The sequence below is a fragment of the Zootermopsis nevadensis genome, unplaced genomic scaffold (genome assembly GCF_977971745.1).
Source record: "Zootermopsis nevadensis isolate Lab colony 2312 unplaced genomic scaffold, Znev_1.0 Znev_ptg000001l, whole genome shotgun sequence".
NCBI classification, from domain to species: Eukaryota; Metazoa; Arthropoda; class Insecta; order Blattodea; family Termopsidae; genus Zootermopsis; species Zootermopsis nevadensis.
The window spans coordinates 10541478-10563798 of record NW_028259133.1 but is presented as its reverse complement, the minus strand read 5'-3'; the positions used below and the strand labels follow the sequence as shown (position 1 = coordinate 10563798).

Sequence of the window (22321 nt, the reverse complement as noted above, 5' to 3'; positions counted from 1 at the left end):
AGAATAAACTCAGGAATCTTTAAATCATGCTTTGTAATATGGCCTACATGCAGCAACAGCTTACAAGCTGTTTCTCTATAGTTGTGAAAATAATCAAATTGTTATAAAGTAAAGACTTCAGGCAAATATTTGAGGTGATCGAGTTTATGCTGACGACTTACATTACACAAACCTAGCACGGCACTTCGTATTAGGCAGGGAGCTTAATATTATTGAGATTATGAAGTCAAGAATTTTGACACTTGACCATTTTAACACAGTTATTTAAAAGATGAAAGATAGACAGGTTATTATTAATATTGAATAATAATTGTGTATAGTGGATTTAACTGGCTTCGGATCGTTTGGAGTTGTGACGTCGGACTGGTGGTATTAAACCTTACTATTGTTTTACTTCTACATAGTATGAGTTTCGGTAGAATAAGCCCATGTAAATTAAGTTTAAATTTATCGCTGTATTATTTCCTGTTTTTAATTAATGACGTTATCAGTACCTCAGATTATGTAGCGTCGATTAATAGGATAAATAGTAAATAACGAATTGGAGGTGATATAAAACGAAGCCACCGTGGCTTGTGGCAGTATCTCTAATTTTGTCTGAAGTGACTGAGAAAGACCACGAAACACATCTCTCACAATTTGCGGTCTCTGATCAGATATCTTCGCTGTAGATCTAGTTATGGATTTTTAACAGATCACCAGTACAATTTGTCATTCTAAAAGAGATTGAGGAATTTCCTGCTTATATTTACTTCCGAGGGGTGTGTATTAATGCTGACAGATGATTGGCGCTGAAAACATCTAAGAGAGATGGACGCATCGCTACCCAGCACCAAAGATCTGCGATGTATCATGTTTCTATTCGGAAGGACCATTGATAGAATTCCTGAATCGAGAGAAATGATTTAGTGGTTAGCAGTTAGTAGTGTGTTTTAGTGTTTTTTAAGCACATTTCGGAGCTGTCTGCAAAAACATACCACCTGACATGTTTACAATTGTCTGCTGAACATATTCTTATGCGGTTAACACAGCCGGCTATCTATAGTTTCATTATCTTGCTTCCAGGACATACCGACCTTTGTATCTTGGTGTCGACACTACTACTGACTTCAAGACACACTTCTGTAAACTCAGTTATTCAGTATCAACTACAGCCTGACATTCTAGGAGCATTTTCAGCTACATCTGTGGTCCTATTTGTTTATAGATATTTAACGACGCTGTCAGGACTTTACTATATAAAGTCAAATGATAAGGTGATTCATATATATGAAAGTATTCAGAAGAAAGCGGAAAAGGCCTAATGTATGGGATTTGCCTGGAGGGCTGAGGAGAACCACGAAGAACCTCAATATAGTTCCTGAGGCGAAATTTTAAAAAAAGAAGTTACCTCTCGAACATAAAGTAACAATGTTAACCTCACCATCGCTACGTTCAGCATAATTCTCTCTTATTTTATATCTCCTTCATGATGCAGTATTTGAGAAAGTATGTTTTAATTTTCTTATTTTGACCAGTACACTCTATGAAACATACAACATTAAACTGCATCTCTCAGTGTACCAAAACAATAATTCAGATAATAGTGTTCGAAAGTGAAAGAATTATGTTTATTACTGGTTGGTTTAATGCGGCTGTCAGTAGCTAACACTACATACTTAGGGTCAACTGATGGGATGATTAATGAACAGTGAGTGAACTGAAGAGGATACGAAAGGAAAAGGCGGTGACTTAACTTAAAGTTCTAATACCAGTTTCAAGAAGTTTCAAAAATGCACCTATTAGCATCCCCACGCCTGATTGTTCGTCTGTCCGATTGTAGTAACTCGATAACCGTTGAAAGAATGAGTTTAACTAAGGTTGTTGTTCTTTTGCAAATTTTAGTAGGTTCATACTCTTAAGTCGTCAGTACTGTTACGCTATGCGTAAATTTACCAACTTGTTTAACCTTATCTTCGAACTAACATTTTTCAAATGAAAGTGTAACTTTTCCTGTTTGTCGCTAACATAATTCTTCAGTTATAAATCGTAAATTATTGTTGGACAGAGCCCATTTCAGTCAATGTTTGTCCACGGAAATTTAGATAATTGTGTAAAGGAGGAAAACTGAGGTATACGTGCAACCTTAGGTATTGTATGTAAACACCTCGGGTGTATTTCAAAGCCCAGTCTCGCTTCTGAAGAATCGAACGCTTCTCTCGTTAAGTCGCGACGACTCATTATTGCTTCACGGCTGCGCTGACAAAAAATATTTAATACTCTTAAATATTAAGTAGTTTACTTATTCCATATGTTTTGTCTGTTCACTAGAGACATCTTCAAGAATCAATGAAAATTTTCTAACCTAAAGTCTTTACGTTCCTAAAACATTTCTTGACATTTACTTTTACAAGCTAATTTTGAACTTAAATTTGTACTCTTAAATATGCCGTACTATAGCTCTGGCTCTACTTCTTCACAGAATATTTTAATTTTGTCTTTTATCTTGTATTATTTTCTTTTTGTTCCACATATGTGTCCTCTTTACCGTTTTGCCCTTTTTCAATTTCTGTCATGGACTATAACTATATTTTACGTCAGTAATTAAAATACATTTGCCTACCTTCCCTTAGCTTCATTGTCCTGCTTTGTAAGTGTTTTATTAATGTTTTTTCCTTTGAGGTTATTCTCATTACTGTAATATTTGTAATATCTTTATTTGTTTTTGCTGACTTCATATGATATAATTTTATCTTGCTTCTATGCATGCCTTGTAGGCTATCTTTAAATATTTGAAGCTCGTGCTAGCGGTTAATTATGTCTGTATAAAATTTAAAGGAAAATAAGCTGCAGTTATGTGATATAGAAATTCTGTCTTAAATGAGGCTAGAACCCATCACATCAGGAGTTTAAAAATTAAAACTAATAATTAAAATCCTTCTGATTAGGATATGAGTTTGGCGAAATGTTTCAAACATAAAACATTTTTGTAGCTGAGTAGGTTATTGTGACTCTGGAATATGAGCAGTTCGTAATTAAAACTTTCGCTGTAGTTTGGTACATGTTGGAATCAAGAAAATCGTAACGTCTGCAGTTAACTCAGTTTATTCAGCATGAATGGATCATTCTTAGTATTTATGAATACATTTTAGTTTTGAACTGTGGCTTATTAACAGAGTAGTATGCCAGAAATTAAGTTCAAGAATTACGACGTTCATTTAGTAAATAATGTCTTACCCAAATAAACTTAATTCTAATAAGAATATGTGTACATTTCAGCCGATTTTTATTCTACAAAATGACCCCTCGCGGCTTAGATGTCATGCCGCCAAGAAGATGGATAACTTGTAAACACCTTTGACTTAAATTTCGTACACATCATCAAATCCTGCATACGACAAGAAGTTGCAACACCTGAAGATTAGCAACCAGATTCACCATCGAGGAATTCAAGAACTGTTATATCTTCGTCATGGAACAGTCGGAAAGAATCAAGAAAGGAAATTTCCCTGAAGCAACTCATGCATAATGCATGCATAATAATAACGTAGTTATGAGGAGATGATGCATATGCATTATAGTACACATTTTCTGTGTCATTAAATGAGAAGTATTATATCCATGCTTTTCACGTTTTAGTCAGAATGACAACTCTTTCTTAAAAAAATTTGACATTGCCTCATCAGACAAAGGAGTTCCCCGCACTTATGGAACACAAAGTTTCATTACTGCGTTCGTAAAAGTCCATTGTAATAGGACAAAAGATAATTTTAAGTATGTAATTTCTTATAGGTCCAAAAATTTAAGATAGCCACTCTTCTGGGTTGTTGCGTCGTGTAGTGTGGAAGAAGTTTGCCGCCTTTTTAGAGGTCATCGCCCTGATGATGGAGGCAGGGAACACCTCTAAAACGTAGGTAAACTACCACACTGCACAGGGCAACAACCCAGAAGACAATTATCTTCAGACTCAACGCCGTGAAAACCTAAAATGCTACGGTCGGAAAATTAATCACTTGAAATAAAATGAGACCTGAAATAGAATTTGACGTAATAGCTATTATGACATGTTGCATTGTGGAGACGGGGCAAAAGAGTTTTTCTTTTCTCTCACTTCTACACTAACGTATTACTAGTTTAAAACAGAGTTTCTGCGTTTTATGGTAGACCTAGCAATTTTGACACAAATAAATGGACATAATAAAAAGCTGTCGTCTTTCATTTTATTGCAATAGCTTGAGTCTCTTGGATCGTCCTAATTGCGTTTTCTAAAGTAATATATACCCGAAAAATAATGACGATAAAAAATGTTGGTCAACATGGTAGTTAACGACTTGTGTAAATGGATAGGTGTTGTTTTTGACGGCGACTGGATTTTGTCAGCCTCGAGGAATTTGTCACAGTCCCTTGCCTTATGCTGTTTCGCTGATGATTCTGCTCAAGAAAGCAGTTAAAAAAACCAGTATGTTAACCAGTGCATCACTGGTTCAAAAGGCAAGAAGTAAAGTCAGTCGTCCAGTCCTCAGTGAAGAAGCTAGGACTTGGTCTTGCGGACACACCTGATGAATATCACGTTTTTTTCCATGCTACATTGTAAACACGCTGAGTGTTAAAATTTATGCCACCGGTTTCCTTGACAAACTTTTTTATACAACATTATGTAATTTCTTTCGACTTAAGTCACGTCATCGTACATCACATATTTAGTTGGCAGTATGTCTGATTTTCATTTATCAATATAAATCCCGCACTGGAAAACTGGAATTATTTAACGTGTGATTATTACCTGTAAGTAAAACAAAATTCTTTGCATTTATTACCAAACATTTATAGCAATAGTTTGTCAGCTTCAGGACTCATAGAACTTGCAGGAAAAGCTTTCGGTTATAAACTTGATTGATATTTATTGTTCTTTGTTTTTCATAGCTGGAGTTTAGTGTGTGAATGATGAGAATTATCCAGTGTTATTTGCTATGCACTATGAAATTTCTTTGTTATATTATTTATGATTAGACTATTTATGATAATAATTTCAAATGCGTTACATGTTTCTGCTATAACACATTATATCAGGCACATTCGTAATCTACCCTGTAGATCCGGGCTTTTGTAGAACCCTTGTAGATATCAGAAGCTCGTCTCTACAGGTATCTTACGGATGGGAGACCTCACACCTGCGATGGACCACTAGATCACCTGGAAACAGAAGAAAAGCTACAACTTTAAAGCCACACACGGCTCTTATTATAGATTTATGAGTCTTGTAAGACGTGAACTAGTACATTAATTAAGGAACTATCTAGACACGTTTATATCTATGCATAAATGTTGAGTGGTGATTGGACAGAAAATACATTTCGAAAACATTATTTATCTTTCCTAAAATCTTGCTTTGTTCATTTCTAATATGACATTTTCGATGTGAGGAGATACTTATTCGACAACAAAGAATAATGCTGGGATAGCAATAATTATTAACATATTATCAATAAATTTCAACCTTTCGACACTTCTCTGTAATCATTAGGATTACGTAATATTATAGTGACAAAGACAATATCTAATTTCAAAATATAAGTATTTTTTAAAAACTTGCTATCACGTGACTAAGTAAACATAACCAGTTCTGTTCTCCTACTTCTAGGTGCCAGACAATTACAAATCAATAAACTCTTTCTGATCTATTATTTAATGAAATATGACCGCGAAATTTTTAGCTTTTGAACAAGAAAGCGCAATTCAATTAAAGAAATTAGAAACTGAATTTATTACGTTATACCAAGAATAAAACTTATGCAGTCGTACTTCATGTTTATAGACTTGGTGTTTTAAAAAAAAGGACAACTCAGTGAAAACAAAAATTATTCTATGAAAACAATAAAAATGTTGTGTTAGTTTAATACCCACATATGAATATAGGACCAAAAGGCTGTTGATATTATTTAAACAAGTTAAATGTGACATACATTTACTATTGCTTAATCTATAATAAACACAATTGAGCACGTTAAGCAATTTAAGGTATTTTGTATTAATATTAGCTGAGTTTAAGTCATAGAGTTGTTACTGTTGATTAAAATAAATATTAAAGCAACTAGCCAATTTTGTTAGCATATCTATGTTGATATACCTACATCTAAAGCTGCGCACGCGCTGTTTAAATATAGAAGGTGCAACGTAGGATTGTAGGAAATTAAATATAATGCATTGAATATGCTATATTGTATGTTAATAATGCAAAGTCGTGTGCTAGGATATGTTCATTATACATAGGTTTGTATAGTAAATCTGTGTATTGGAGTTGTTTTTCCAGTAAATACAGTATAACAAAGAAATGTGTTTGTCACTTGAAACATTTCTGCTTAGATCATAAACATGTTTACATTTTGTACTCTACAGTTTTGTACATACAGTTAACTAAGATTAAGGCAGCAGCTACACGCAAGTGTTTGGCGACAGATCAATTTTTCGATCCTTTATTATAGATCATAAAATAAACATCGTTCACTGAGAACGTAATAGTAACTGGGTACTTTCTGTATTTTGTTACGAAAGTATTTTCTGTAAGTACACAGATGAAGTATTATTCGTTCTTTGCATAGTTCACGTGATTTTTACGTTGACAAAACCTTCATAAATGTTATTCATAAAATATTTAAGGCATTAATAATGTGATATTTCAGTGTCATGTTTGGCTCACATTGTCATTTCATCATCCTATAAACTATAGTCTTTTGTTTTGTAGCAATTGCTTCAGGGTTGTTAAGTAGCCTGAAATGAAACGAGTTAAACATAATATTTGGATTTTAGAACTTATATTGGTTGTAAGCGCATCATTCTTTGTTATGAAATGTCACTTTTTTATGTTCTGAAGTAGGAGGAACTTCTGAGGTTGCAGATGTTCTGGGTTTTAATGTTTCGTGAACTCGTACGTAGATATCGACGTCTCGGAAAAGTATACCGACTCTGTCTTCAGGACTGAAGATGGAGACATTACGTCTCGTCAGAAGAATGATGTCTACCCACACGAGTCCACACGGCGTCCAACCTAGAAGAAACATTGTTTCCACCGCCGTGAGAACCTCAAATGCCACATGACTTAATTGTTGTCTTCAGAATTTTTATATTTTTGGACGTATGTATTATTGAGAAATCAATAAGGTATTGAATAAATTCTGTAACCATTGTTAATCTCTAGTTTCGCTAGACGTTTAGACAAATGGATGTACTGAAAAAGAATTATGAGGAGTCGTCAACAATTGACCTTATCTAGTTAGAGAAATGATCTAGCAGATAGTTACTCACGAGGCAATAATATTTTTTCCTGAATGACCTGCTGGGTTGACCTTTGTAAAGCGCCCTTTCCCTAGTAACCAACAAATGTCTTAATAATGCTTGAATAAAACCAACCTTCATAAATCCAAACAAAATGGCTTTGCTAGAAATGAAATATATGTTAGTAATAAAATTACGTTTTGGCAACCCTTTATGTTAACCTCACTTTGTTCAATTCGTGTAATTGTGGAGTCCAGCTGTGTCTTGGTGCTCCCCCCTTCTTTGCTAGTAGGCACGAAACAATCACTTGATTGAGGAAGGTAAGTGTGTATATACTACTGAATGTGACTGTACGCAATCCATTTCTTTGCTGTCATAATATACACCTGATCAGTCATCCAGTTGTCACACAAATGATGTTAACAATAACATGGCTCCACATATACTTCTGATGTCTATTGTTGCAATATAAACACATTAATTCAACAGTACTCAACAGAGATCATTAACTATTAGGTTTACCTTATCAATTGAAGGTGTCGAATTACATTGGGTGTGTTGAAGAGGTCTGATGAACTCTTTATGAAGTGTGCGCAGACAGAGATACCACCATGAAAAATATACCGCGCCTTAAGCGTAGGAGAAGATAAAAAGTCATCCTTTCTCTCATGTTTAGAAACAGTAACAGTAATTATTAATTGGGCAGAGATTGAGGTCTGTAGGGTTGTTACGCCCTGTAGACTTTTGGCTGGATACCAACGACACGGTGGAAACTTATTGTCTCCATCTTCAGCCTTGAAAAGTCCTGAATTTTCCGGTCTTAGTGTATGGATCAGAAACGTGCATTACGAGAAAGGAAGTAGAAATGAGATCACTCCTGTTAGTGAAAGGATAAACCAAACAAGACTGAATATGAAACTAAGAAATATCAAGAGCTGCACATTGTCAGCTCAAGAGAATGTTGATACCTATGAATGGAAGTGGATACAACATTTACATATATTGTGACCGGAATGGTTATTAAAATAGATATTAATTTACAGACTAGGAGGAAGAAGAGATGTCAGCAGTCCAAGGCAAAGTTGCAGCTGAAATTCAAATATGTAGACGCACGTAGTCTGTGGACTTAGATGACGATAATGGCGAATACTTACGAATCACGCTACCTATAAGTGTTATTAATAAACGTCGCTCACATGTAATGTAATGGATGTATTAACGGTCTACTAATATGTTCATTTGTACTTTAATTAAATGTAATAGAATTATATTGAAGGATGAAGTTTCAGGTTACCTTTTTAATATCCCCACATTATTAACTGTATTATAGACAACACAGCAAAACAATACTGTATAACGATCATAGTGTCACTAGTTTCAGTCTTGCTTGAACGGTGGTCATGTGCCTGTCTTGTGAGCACAGTGGAGTTGTGTCGGTCTAATGGACCTGTGTCAACAGTTCTCTGAAGTTGACTGTGGCGTTAGAAATACACGTATCTGAAGGTCAAATAAGATATGCACCGAAGATGGGAATATTAGGTGGAAATGGTCACTAAACAGAGTATTTTATCGGGTTGCAAGTCGTAGAATGGAGCGTTTGTGGACGTATTTTTGAACGAACTACTATATGTACTGTTTCCTAGTGCAGAGTTCACCGCCATGCTCATACAGACCTATCATATACATCCAATGTAAATGCGTTGTCATTAGCTCAGACTTTGTTGATAGGATGTTTAATGAGTTATGAAAGGATAAGAAGGAAAAATGGTTGTGGAATAATCTAAGGAATTTTACTAGAGGGCTGAGGAAAAAACACCAAAAGTCTTAGCCAGAATGGTCTGCCTCTGGGCCGAGGTTTAAACCGGAAACCTACCGTAACAGGAGAAAGATTGCCGACTACCTGTCTGTAATGTTCTGTTGTGTTGTCCCGACTAAGGCTGGCATATTTAATGTACAAACCTTTCTGTATTTATATATATATAAATATATATATATATATATACATAATTTTAGAATGTTATGTTACATTAAAATAATTTTTAATTGTTTGGTTAATATTGAATCTGTGTTCTTTAAAACATATGATACGATACGATACGATAATTTGTGTAATTATAGCCCACTGTTTCTCTAAGGAAATGTAACTTTTTTGTTATAATTCGCTGGTCTACTGAATAATAAGTATGCATTATTTTTTTTTTTTCAGTTCAATTAGCAGGCAGTTGCCAGTACCAGTCTCATTTTTGATCACTTGCGTCTTTTCGTCGGACGAAGTAAAATATGAACAGAAGGATCAATTGCTATATGGCCATAACAGTTCTTCGAAAACACGTGTGTTCTCAATTGTAAGCTGTATGTGATAAAAGGAGTGGAATGGGAAATGTGTTGTAAATTGTGTGAAAGTCTCTATGTTTACCGCAATAAATTTCTGTTTGGAACTACGTTATGCTTGTAGTATACCAAAGACTTCGTTAAATAGGTATAAGTTTTGCAGTTAAAATATATTAACTTCCTTTGAGTACATTATAAAAGCAATTTATATATAAATATATATAACTAAATCTGTTAATGACTTTTCAGAATTTTATATACCATAGTTGTTATATATCAGTCTTGAGGTAGGTAGATTATGGTACTCTTAGTTCAAATTTTGATATCGGACTTGAAAAGTATTTGGTAGTGATAACAAAAATGTATTATGCTACTCGTGAAAATTGATTTCTTTATTGTGAAGTTCTGCAATTAATTGATTGTAAGAATGTACACTGAGAAGCGCACAGGACGTTTCGGGAGTCGGCTCGACATCCATCTTCAGGCAAATGCTTGCGATAAAACTGATACATTTTTATAGACACTTGTACTTTTTACATTTATGTCAACGCTTGAGTTCGAATCTGGGACTTTTGAATTTTACACTAGTAAGCTGACAATTGTGGCTACCTCCCGATACGTCGAGTGAACAATATAGCTCAGACAATGGGAAATGTCAATCATATTATATTTTTTCTAATAAATCAACCATTGTCATAAACCTTTCAGAGCAGCGTGTCCTAAAGTGTGTGCCGCTGTCCCAGGAGGCTTTAAGCTTTTGTCGGAGAAGAATGACCTAGTTATAATACGCAGTATAATCTCGTTATCCGGGTTGGTTGATAAATATAATCGAAAACCCATAATATTTAGCAAAAATGAAAGGAAAACACGCAAATGAAGTAAATACATAAGCATATTTGCAAATACAGACTACTTAAATTTTTTAAGATATATTAATAGGAAAAAGGATTTTATATAAAATGTAATATAGTAAAACCAAATTTCAAGCGGACAGTAATAATGTTCTATTGTTGTAAACTCCAGGTTTTAGTAACAATTTAGTTATAATAAATAATTCTATTTTTGTACGTATTAATTCCCTTCTTTTTAAACGTTCTAACATTTACAACAAATTTTGTAAATTAATTTTGATTTTTGTTTTAACCAGATAGACCCCACTCACTCCACCCTCTGCTAATTGGTAAACTATTATATATGAATTTCTAAGAAAAAATTAATTACAAACAAAATTTAACAGAAAAGTAATTTGCATTGTTCATTAATAGGCATATTTTTTAATTTACTAAATCACATTTCGAATCGAATTTTTAATTTAACGTAGCTTCGGACTAAAAGAGTTTGGGAACTTCTCGGAACTTCTTTGTTGTCAGTTCGGAAAATAAACAGTAACTATAAAAATAAGGTACCTCTTACAAGAAGTAGGAAGTGTTACAAGTTTGTGCTGTGTCCAGTAAAGAAGATGAGGGTGAAAAAGGTAGCATTCAATTGTACTTTTTGATGGAAACAAATGAGGGGAACAAGTCTAGTTGGCGCCGTGCATTTTTCTTTGTTGCTCTGTAGCAACTAAAATAAAAGTTACAAATATAGTGGTACGAAGGCGGTTACGGTCTTCCAATAGGCCTAGCTCAGTATCGCTGCATTGGTATCACTGACTGACACCGGTAGGACTGGTTTGAATTGAAGTGAAGGAGTTTAGTAAATAAAGGTAAAGTCATGTGTGGGTTTGCTCTGTGGGGAAGGTTGCACAGGATGGCACGGCAGACTGAGGTAGGACGCTCTAATTTCTTACATTGACCTATTGCATGTTTCTGTATTTTGTGATAATTTCTGTTCAGTTTTTAATGTTGTCGAGACAGTTAATACAAAGTGGCATTAGTAACGACAAGAAAAGTACTGACATTATTTTGTTCACCGAAATGAATAATGTATCTTCTGCATAGTGAGTATGGACTAGTCTTAAATACGTAACTCAGGGTGGGATAAGTTGGGTCGAACGAAAATTATTCTAATACGTGTTTTAACAAAAATACATTTGTGATGTAATGACAAAATGGTTTAGGTAACTTATTATTGGTCCATGAAGTAAGAACTAAATAAGATTTTAATTCCTTCATGCATACTGAAGTGTCGGGTTCGATTCCCGGCGGTGCCCGAATTTATAACTTGTGTTGGGCAAGGCCGTGGTCTAGGCAACACGGAGTTTTCCTCCGGGGGCTTCCCCTGTTTCTCCGTGGCATCCCAACAATTACGCCATTCACACACAGAAGAAGGCAATGGCAAACCACTTCTGGATCATCTGCCAAGAACGTATATGAACAGGTCCCAGTCCGAGAAAAGGATGGAAGGATCTTGTTCATATGGACCTGTCGTCAGACAGAACACTAAATAAATATACTTTAAATGAATTAATAGTAACTATTAAAGGTTAGAGAAAATTGGAGAACGAGGATTTCTATAATTTGACTATTTACCAGGTAGGTAATATTAGAATAATTAAACCAAGGAGAATCCCACGGGCGGGACATGTAGCAAACATTGGGGGATAAAAATGCTTAAAGAATATTGGTTGAAAAGCTTGAAAGACCAGAAAAACGATGAGTAAATAAAAGGATAATATTAAAATGGATCTTAGATAAATAGCATTGGAGGTTATGGATTTGATCAATCGAACCTATAGCGGTTGTGGACATTATGATGAATGTTCGGACGTGTTACTTCATGACTAGCTGAGTTCTGATGAAGGACTCTCCTTCATGGAGTTAGTTAGTTAATGGGAACTGTAAATTTAATGGCGCAATATGTAATTGGCATACACACACATGAGTTTTAGTGATGAAGAATGTGGTATGTTCTATCATACAATAAAATAACAAGAAGTAGTTTAATAATTAGTGTTGATTTGTTGAGAGATCAAGTTTTGTGAAACGTCCTGCTAAACTGAAATCGTTATGTACAAAAATGTCTTGTTATTATACGGATGCGATTTCACCTGTGTACCTTTAAACACAGCTGTTGTCTATAAGATCCATTTCATATAGAAATAGGAAATAAATCGATCCACAGATGCCATGCCCCATCATTAGCTACCAGTTACCAGAGACCTGAAAGCAACATTTGACAGTTGCTATTGTGTGCTGGGGACAAGATTTGGATCTTGGAGTGAGGAAGTTACAGGGACCTGAAGATACGATAAGCTTAATAAATTTTACTATTTACCAGGTAAATTATTATTATTATTGTGATTAAATCAAGGTAGATAAGATGGGTAAGACATTTATGCACAATTCTTGTCGAAAATATTTAAGTAAGAGGTTGCTTAGAAGACATAAGCTTAGATGACATGGTAATACTAAGAATCGTGGATTATAAATATATGAAGTAGATTAACATGCCTTCGGATGCAGGTTATAGGCGGGATGTTGCATGCACGTTAACGAACTTTCGGGTTTCATAAAGGACGGTGAACGTTGTAGCCAGCTGAGCTACTGTAAGCTTCTCAATAATGATTACGTGGCATGTTTGTTGATCCTAAAAACTTTCGTAATGAAATTATATACAGTGAATTCCGGTTAATTGGGACGCATCGGGACTAGAACACTAGCCCAATTAATCGTCTGCCCCAATTATGTGAAGTTCCACGTAAAGAGTTAAAAATGTTTGTTCTTTAAGATTTGTACCAAGTAAACGTCTGCCCCGGTTAACCGATGGCCCCAATTAACCGGAATCTACTGCATGTGTATATACTTAATACTTACCGGTTTAAAACGTCTGTCGACGTCCTCTGATTCCGCGTTACGTAATGAAAGCCTACATGGAGCGGGGCACACGTAATAATGTAAATGTTGCTGTCGCAGCAAAACAAAGTTCAAAAGTAGGCTGTTCTGTGTGGTCTTCCCCTGTTGACCGCTGTGGTTACACACAACTGCAGCACTTCGTCGTGTAACAATGAGAGGCTCTGCTTGTTTACCGCTTTCCGTCTTCAGACAACTTTGACGTGCAGAGAATGCAAAGACATTTTATGGACTAAAGCAATGAAGTGTCCAAAAGTGGCCTTGTTACGTGTAAACTTCTAGCAGACAAAGCTATTTAAATTTTAAGAGTGTCAAATTTACAAGGTCACAGTTTCGAGTGAGCATAGACGTCAGGTTTCATGCCATTTCAAAAGAACATTGTGAATTTATAGGTTACGCTAACATGTAACATTACATTCCTAATTATGACAAGTTACGAAACGCAAGTGTTCACTTTGTTCTGCCTCTAGATTATCAGTTCGTGAATGATAATATATTTAATATTAAAATATATATTAAAAATTACAGTCATTCACAATTATAATAATAAAATAATATTAAAAGGTTTAAAAATATTTAATGCTCTCTATAAGTCCCTTTTGCCTAATTCACTATAAAAACGTATTATTTAAGCTAAAAGTGATCTGTGTATAAGATGTTATACCGAATAGGTGTATCTGTGCAATTCTTAGCTGGAAATCATACTGGTCTACATGTTTTGTTTTGTTTTTTTCAAAAATGAAAACATGGAAAGATTTTTGCTTCAAGAATAATAACAATAAAAATTCTGGGTCGGAGGTATAATGAATGTAGGGCGAGAGGGTAGTTGTGCTGGCGGGATATTTTCCCTTCAAAGTTCCCCCTCGAACCTCACATGTCTCCCACGCTGTGTTCTTCCTGCATTGTGTTCTTGCCGAATGATTTATGATCTAAACAAAGACAGAAAAAGAGGAAAATATCTTTCTGAGTGGCGAAAATAAGAGCTCTGGGTATCTGGAGACCTCCCTTGACGTTTCTTTTGGTCACCGCTTTTATTCTTTTATCTTCGGATTATTTCCCTTTATCATCTTCATTCTCTCGCCTTCTTTCCCATCATGCAACTTAGCTGCATATTCATATCTCTGCTTTCTGCTTCATTGTTTTGATGGTAGATAGCGCAAATAGTATTTATGAAAGTGACATAATTAGAGTTGTAAGAAAGAATATTTAACATTGTAATCATTTATGCCTCAGTGAAGAAAGGTAATGAAAAATATTATTTGTTTCGTATATTAAATCTTTTAATATTGTGAAAAGAATAGCTTCCATACTACAAATGTCATTAGTTGCCATTTGCTCTAGATACTTTATTTATGTGTTATTGCTTATCTGCTCATTTAGTCACTGTGTTATAAAAATGGTTTGTTTAAGGACAGGGAACAGAATTTTTTATAGTTAAGTATTAATATACTATTTTTTATTTTAAATTCTGGTTATATCTTCTTTAATGTATATTTTATTTTATTTATTTAGTATTCTGTCTGACGACAGGTCCATATGAACAGGATCCTTCCATCCTTTTCTCGGACTGGGACCTGTTCATATACGTTCTTGGCAGATGATCCAGAAGTGGTTTGCCATTGCCTTCTTCTGTGTATGAATGGAGTAGTTGTTGGGATGCCACGAAGAAACCGGGGAAGCCCCCCTAGGAAACCTCCGTGTTGCCTAGACAACGAAAATTAATTTATGCCCGTGCTTGAACACCACGTCATGGGCTCGCATGGAGACGTGGATGTGTAACTCTACGCATTCGTAACCTCTGCGCTAGACCGTCATATATGTCGTGCCATATCACAGGCGTTTTCTCACCGACTTCTCACCACGGAGTCCAGGGTTTGTTCCTGTGTCCCCGAGGAATTTGTGGTGGACAGACTGACACTAGAACAGATTTGTCTCCGTGTCCTTTGGTTTTCCTCCGTCAATTTTGCTCCTTATTCACACATTTATCATCTGTAGGATGGATAATGTGGTCGTTAGTGGCCGTAAGAAACAGATCGTTATGTAGGAGTTGTAATAGAAGTGGACATTTGGTTCGCTTTGTTAATAAATTACATGAAATTAAATCGCCACTAAGGTATATTAATTTACATAATTTATTAAGTAACAAATACGTAGCGATTTATAAAGATATTATAAATCCACTATGTTTAGTGGCACGTAACTGCTGTCTAATCACACTGTCTACAGGTCCCACAAATTTATTAATCGCGATCTTATTTGCGTGACTGTTTTATTAAAATTTCCAACAGTTTGTGCCCGAGAATTCTTTTCCCCCTTCATGTCTGACTTCTGCTCTAGAAAGCAAAAGTTTAACCACAGTTTGCCTACAATTCTTAGTTCAATAAAGTGTCCAGAACATACGAATGCAATGACAGCAATTAGAATGCCAGTGTTTGAAGCAAGTTTACAAGGGGATATTATTTGTAGATGTTGATCACTGAAACGAAAGTGAAAATAGAATATTAAAACAGATCTGTTTGCGTGAGGGTATAGACTTATACTGGATTCAGCTGGCTCAGAATACAGTCCAATGGCAAACCATAGAGAAAAGATGATTAACCTGTTGATTCCATAAGAGGCTCCTAATTTCTTGGCGAACGAAAAGACAAAGGCCTATCTCTTCCGGAGTATGAACCTCGTGTACCAGCGTGTTTGCAGATGCTTTAGTACGATTTACTATTCCAGACGATCACGTGTTTCTCAGTAAGTATGTGGTCTTGGTCAGACTCTCAATACTGTCTGCGCTGATCGAGTTCGTTCATTGAGACGGTCTATTTTATTCAAAGCAGAGATCCATGTCTCCCTGGTGTTCTGATTTCCGACCTTTCGACTTTGTCACGTCATTGTTACTAATTAATTACTTGAGTCAGACGCCATGTTGATAAACTGATGGTTACTTAGCTGGTCAATAAATTCCTCGCTTATTAATGGCAGAACATTAAACAGAACGACATGATATTCATACCAAGTTTCATTAAAATCTGCGAATTGGATCGAAAGTTAAGACGAGCAGACCAAACCAGCAGGTTCCATAAACTTGTCATTCTTTTCAAAGTAAGCAACAAAGGCTGCAAATAATGGGTGCATTCCAGTTTTATTAAATAAGTACAGATTAACATAAATATATCTGACAACATGAACTTGAAAGAAAGGTAGGTGGCTCTGGAGTATTTCAAATTATGAAACCTGCTAAGTGCAGACGATTCGGGCCGTTATTTTCCGTTGCACACTCCGGGATAGCGCTCGTAATTAGATTCCTCTCGTGAACGGTCAATGCCTCTGCGTGCGAGTAAGCACTCCAAACTGTGACGTCACTGCACTCTAATTTCATATCAAGATTGATGATGCTTACTGCAGGACGATCCCCACCACAGCACCAACTTCTGAATACACGCAAGTTGTGGTGCCACCGGAACGTGTCCCAGTGTGAAGTGTTGGGTTTTCCATGTTCTCCTGGTGTATGGTGTTATAGAGCCCTCGTTCTGACGTCGTTTTAACGAGGATTATATTGAAGAGGGCAAAACACCTTTTATCAAAATAAATAATGTTAAAGTTGATTATTAATGTTATGCCTCCAATGCAAACCGTTCTTGGTCTGCAATTTAAATATGAAATATTGAATATAAAATAGGAAATTTAGCTTATTTAAATTAACTCAATGGACCAGAATAACTCATCTGGTCATAAACATTAAGTATCGTTACCTTCTTTTTACAAAGCGTTCACAGATGGAGCTTTCAATGGACCAGCCTAATCATTGTTTGTCCTGTGGATTTTAAGATTTACTTTTATATTATGTTCCTTACGTCTCGTCTTCCAAGGCATCTTCCTTCAAGTTTTCGGCCAAAATTATTTATAAATTTTTCATCTCCCCCATGAATTCTGCATGTTGCCTCAAAATTTTCCGTAATACGTGACGATATTTGCAAATTTTGCATTTTCTCATTATAGAACTCACTTCATTCCTTACTCCTTAGGTCGAAATTTTCTCCCCGACCCCCTGATTTCAAAAACTTCCAATTTAGACTTCAGCCTTCTCTTACATTTAGGCTGAGAGACCAAGTTTCAAATTCGTGAAATGAACAGATGCAATTTTAGTAAACTTTTGAACAGTATCAGTATCGGTATCTGAAAATCGATATCGTCTACCAATGTTCAAGAAGCGGAATTCAGAAAATCATACGCTCTAATTCGTGGCAATACTAGGAAAACTTAATATTCTAATAACGAGTGTGTAATTTCAATGAAAGTGCAAGCAAAGTGGCATGGAATGAAGATTTGTTGCATCATGTGGAGGAGAATGAATAGCCTATTTTCTTCTGGTAGATTGATTCAATTTCTATACTAGTGTACACAATGCCGTGGAAAATTGTATATATTAACAATTTAACAGCTTTTGCAACAAGAACATGATCTCATTCGAAGCAAATATGATCGAATAAAGTTTAGTGATCGTAATGCTGTAATTTAATAAAAGGCTGGGAAATGATTCTTTACATTGCTATTTGTGAGACATCTAGTGGTGGAGAGGATGAGTTAACAATCGCAGCTGCTCTGAATGGCACCAGCATCATCTCCCTCTGGTTCAGTGGCGCCTCCTTAGCGCTCCCTCTACGTCGATAGGGATAAATTAGTCCCACGAGTCTCATTGACTTCGTAGCTCTAGATTAGACCGCTAGAGTGCAGTAGCGTGCAGTCTCTCTGTACCACAGCATCCCACGGTTCGCGCATCGTGTTCTGTAGTGCTGAATCAGGGTTCCTTGTGGTAACTATCATGTGGAGGTCTAAGGTTCGTGTCTTTGTCTTGGAAAATTCCTTGTAATTCTGGGTGCAAAATATTGAACACTTGAGTACCATTGTAATAAGGCAATAAATTCAAATTATTAAATTAATTATTCGGTTTTGTCCATCTAATCACAATTATATTTAAAATTTACAAATAAGATAATTAAAATATCATTTTATGTTCCACATCGAATAATCGATTATTTTAATTATCTTATTTGTAAATTTTAAATATAATTGTGATTAGACGGACAAAACCGAATAATTAATTTAATATTTGATTCACAATATGACGCAATTATACTATCTTATGAAATTCAAATTATTTGACTTGTCGCTGTTTATAGATTAAAAGATATCCATTGGACATTAGTAAAGGAAATCAAAGCTGTGTCTCATTTTTTTTACGTTTTTAAAGTTGAGACAAATCTTATCCGAGTGTCTCTTGATTTAACATATCGTCATTTCTCATTTGCAGTAAAATAACATCTACAGTTTATGCAGTAGATTTAGAAGCAAATAATTTATAATTCTACCTTTAATATTAGAATGGAGTACTGGTGACTGCTGCCAACAACTATGTTAGATCAACTGGGCGATTGAATTAATGCAATGAATATCAAAAGGTTTTATCTTTGGCAGCTAAAACGACCACACCAGCAGTCTCAGTGTGACGCCTAATATTTGCAATTTAGTGTGTTGTAAGCCTACTTTATCTTTACCTAGTTTTGCATACTTAATTACTGGGACATATGCACTTTTTGAAAAAAAATACAAAGTTTGGGAGACTTTATAAGTACGTACAGGCCTTTTCTTCACAAAATATTATTTAGTAGCTGAAATTAATGAAAATGTGATGGCCGGGGAATGTAGCTCTTGTAGGAAAGACAAGGAATAAATGTATTTTAGTCTTGAAACCTGAAGCGAACCGAATGAATGTGGAAATAGGCTTGAATAGGAAGACTTCCATTAAAATTATTTTAATTAAAAATGTTGTGTGCGGGTGCGAATTAGATTGAACTGACTTATAATCTTGCTATCTGTTGTGAATTCGATAATAAATCTTAAGGTCCTACGGAAAGTGGATACCTTCTTGCTTACCTGAGCGATTATTATCTTTATAATAACTATACCAATTTGTAAGTTTCAACTCAAAGGTGATCGCAGTCATGATGTTAACATTTTGGAAGCAGAATTAGAGTTTAAGATTCAAGCTATCAAAGGTGAATCTCGTAATAAGACTGGTCTCAGTCTGAGAACTGATATATGCGCAAATCTTCTTGAGGCACTGAGTCCTGTCGTATATGTTTGATGTTAACGTAATTAAAATATGTTAGACCTATTATTATTGATTATTTATTAATTGTTTAATAGCAGTTTAATTTATACCTACTAAATCGCGCAATATAAAAACCCGCCTGCGGTCTTGTTTTAAACTCTTGAACGACTTTGATTTGTGCTTTACTGTACCCAGTTCAAATCTTGATCTGACAAATCAGGATTTTCTAGGCGCATGTTCCGGGGTATATACATAATAATCTTTACGTTTTATTCAACGCTGTTCTATCTCCACTGCCTGAATATACATACCTATGTGTTTGCTTAATCTTTCTGTTTCTGTTTCGTAAATTTCCTTCTACTAGTCGAAGGCATGTCTATGAATATATAGCTATGTGTTTGTCATTGCTAATTGCCCCAACTCATTTATTAATCTTCAATATTGAACGTTTTATTAGTACTTTACTTTTCGTTCAGTTTAATATCACCCGAATTTAAAAAAAAATGATTTCTCTTATGTTTAACAGACAGAAACGCCTGCTATTTGCAGCTAATTATCCTTGGATTAAAGACAAGACGAGTTAAATATTAAGGAAATAAGACGAAACTATTGTTTCCACAAGCTGTTTCCGGAACAGAGTAGTATGTCAAGGTGGCTAAAACATTTTAGTAAACAACAACAAAACAAAAGTAAAGACAGCAGAGTTTAATTTTTGTAGTAAAAGCATTGTTTTATTACCAAGCAGATATTGGATCATGACCCAACCAATCAGTATGGTAAATTAAACAGTGCTGCATTGGGTTATATTTCTCACGGATAGATCTATTATACTTTTAATCACTCATTATTCAATCTCTGCTTAATTCTCATCCACTATAAATATCTTTCGCAATTGATACAACATCATTAAATTGCAAGATAAATGTTACAGAATGAAAACGCTTCGTTACGTAATTTTGCTTCAGTCTAGTTATAAAATACGTGCATTTTGTTATTAACGCGACTGTACCTTTTCCGACCAAATGCTATATCCTACCTGTCTTTCAACAAACTCTCGATGACGGAAGAACAATTGAACCAACCTGTCAACATGGAAATGTGCATGTGAAAACTTTTTGTGTTGCTTTTTTATTATTTTTATGTCGTAACAGTAATGTATCTAGACATATATACATTCCCTCAGTTGCATATATGCGTATGAACCTTCCTAAGCCCAGTTGATCGCTTGCCTAACATTTAGAGCATCAGAACATAAACTAAACAATGGACTGCAGTGGCAGGTGGTTTTGTTGGCTGGAATAAAGGAGTAAACAAAATGTACTGCAGAAAAAATACCCTGCCACTTTTTTGTGATAAAATAAAAATATAATGAAAAAGATGAACTTTTGTACCATTCATGCGGTGAAACCTGGAGTAGGGGTAAAGCAAACTCTAATACAACTGCACATTTCCCTCCTGCCTCGTACACGCTGGTATTTCAAATGCATGCAGCCGTGACAGGAAACAACCACCCATTGATGTGACTGTAAATACACACAATGCAACTAATTTTGAAATGATCAGATTGGTTTAAAAGATAAATAATGATTAATAATTGGCTAGCCAACCCATTTATTTGTATATTATCAATCCAGGTTTATGAGCAGAAGTATTCAAATTCCACACGATTTGGAAAAATGTTTATTTTAAAGTTTATTTTATAAAAGTGATTTTACTCAGTCACCTGTGGTAATAAGACCTATATGTGAATTGATTTACCAGTATTCTATTACGTATTAATGAAAGTGTCTGTGTTGCACCTGACTTTCGTTACAAGCCTTATTTTACTTCGCTGAAAATTATTATTTAAAAAAATATTTTGAGTGTTCATTCCGGTTAACAATTATTTGTTAATTACCACCGTGGCGCTAGAAAGTAAATGTTTTTTATTAAATGGTTGAAAAGTAATAAAACTTCAAATTTCTCTGAGGTATGTTTACATTTATTGCTAGATAGAGTGAAAGGAAAATTGGGGGTTAGAGTAAGACACTACATCTGTTACGGAAATAGAGATGGTAGATAAATTTAAGCTCTAAATGTTTCCAGGCATTGTTCACTTGCCCTTATGGTAAAGAACAGCAACGGAGAACGTGTGTTTGTGCAGTGGAAATAATATAATAAATACCTGCCTCAAAGGTATTTTAATAATTGGTTTGTGCTTAAAAGAAAACAGCATCTGATTTGCAAATACCAGTCTCATTTAACTCTAAGAATCAAATGGAATCAGTAACAAACACTACTAAATGCCAAGACATTGAATTCTAAAATATGTGGGACCTTAACGCATAGTTAATGCAGTGCATTAAGATTTAGAAATTTCCTATGTTTATAATACAATTTTAACTTTGCATTGCGCTGTAATATCATAAAATAATATAGATGACTACTTTTAACACTTTGCTATTTTATAGTGAATTTACTTCCTTCATATAGGCATATAATATTTAATTACCATATTATATTTTCTTATATGATTTGTACTTATTTGAATCAAGGAAAACTTATATTATAATAACATACTATAAACTTAAAAATATATGTTTTATAAGGTTTTTTTCCCATGCTTAAGAACTAAGACACAAAGACGTAACGGAGAGTGGATGTGAAGTTCCACGATTTCTTAACATTAACACTAGCTGACACTGAGTAGTCAGATTCGTCATCAAGTCGATTTCTTCCCGAAGAAAGAGCACGTGTGGCTAATGTCATAGGAATCAGGGTGGACGCAGAACCGATATGGATATGTGGAGGCTAAGTGGGCACAATCTTTAATAAAAAAATCTAACTTCAACCATCGTGCCTGCAG

At 34.9% G+C, this 22321-nt stretch overlaps 1 protein-coding gene and 2 long non-coding RNA genes across 6 annotated transcripts in view; 2 read left to right on the top strand and 1 right to left on the bottom strand.

Moving 5' to 3' along the window:
* Positions 1 to 4802, top strand: part of LOC110829914 (uncharacterized) — a 540512-nt gene extending 535710 nt beyond the window's left edge. The window contains exon 8 of one of the 2 annotated variants that reach the window (XR_015533587.1): positions 3259 to 4802. The gene's annotated coding sequence lies outside the window, so the exon portion shown is untranslated. The remainder of the gene's footprint in view (positions 1 to 3258) is intronic. The other variant, XR_015533586.1, reaches the window with a different exon arrangement.
* Positions 3069 to 13605, bottom strand: LOC147875191 (uncharacterized). Its single transcript, XR_015533614.1, has 2 exons — positions 13338 to 13605; positions 3069 to 5172 (listed from the first exon to the last, which is right to left on the bottom strand). It is a non-coding gene; the product is annotated as an uncharacterized LOC147875191 (long non-coding RNA).
* The window catches only part of LOC110829915 (uncharacterized), a 588956-nt gene continuing 577921 nt past the window's right edge, over positions 11287 to 22321 (top strand). For 2 of the 3 annotated variants that reach the window (XR_015533600.1, XR_015533601.1), the window contains exon 1: positions 11299 to 11349. This is a non-coding gene — a long non-coding RNA (uncharacterized LOC110829915). Of the gene's footprint in view, positions 11350 to 22321 lie in introns of all 3 variants that reach the window. The other variant, XR_002543122.2, reaches the window with a different exon arrangement.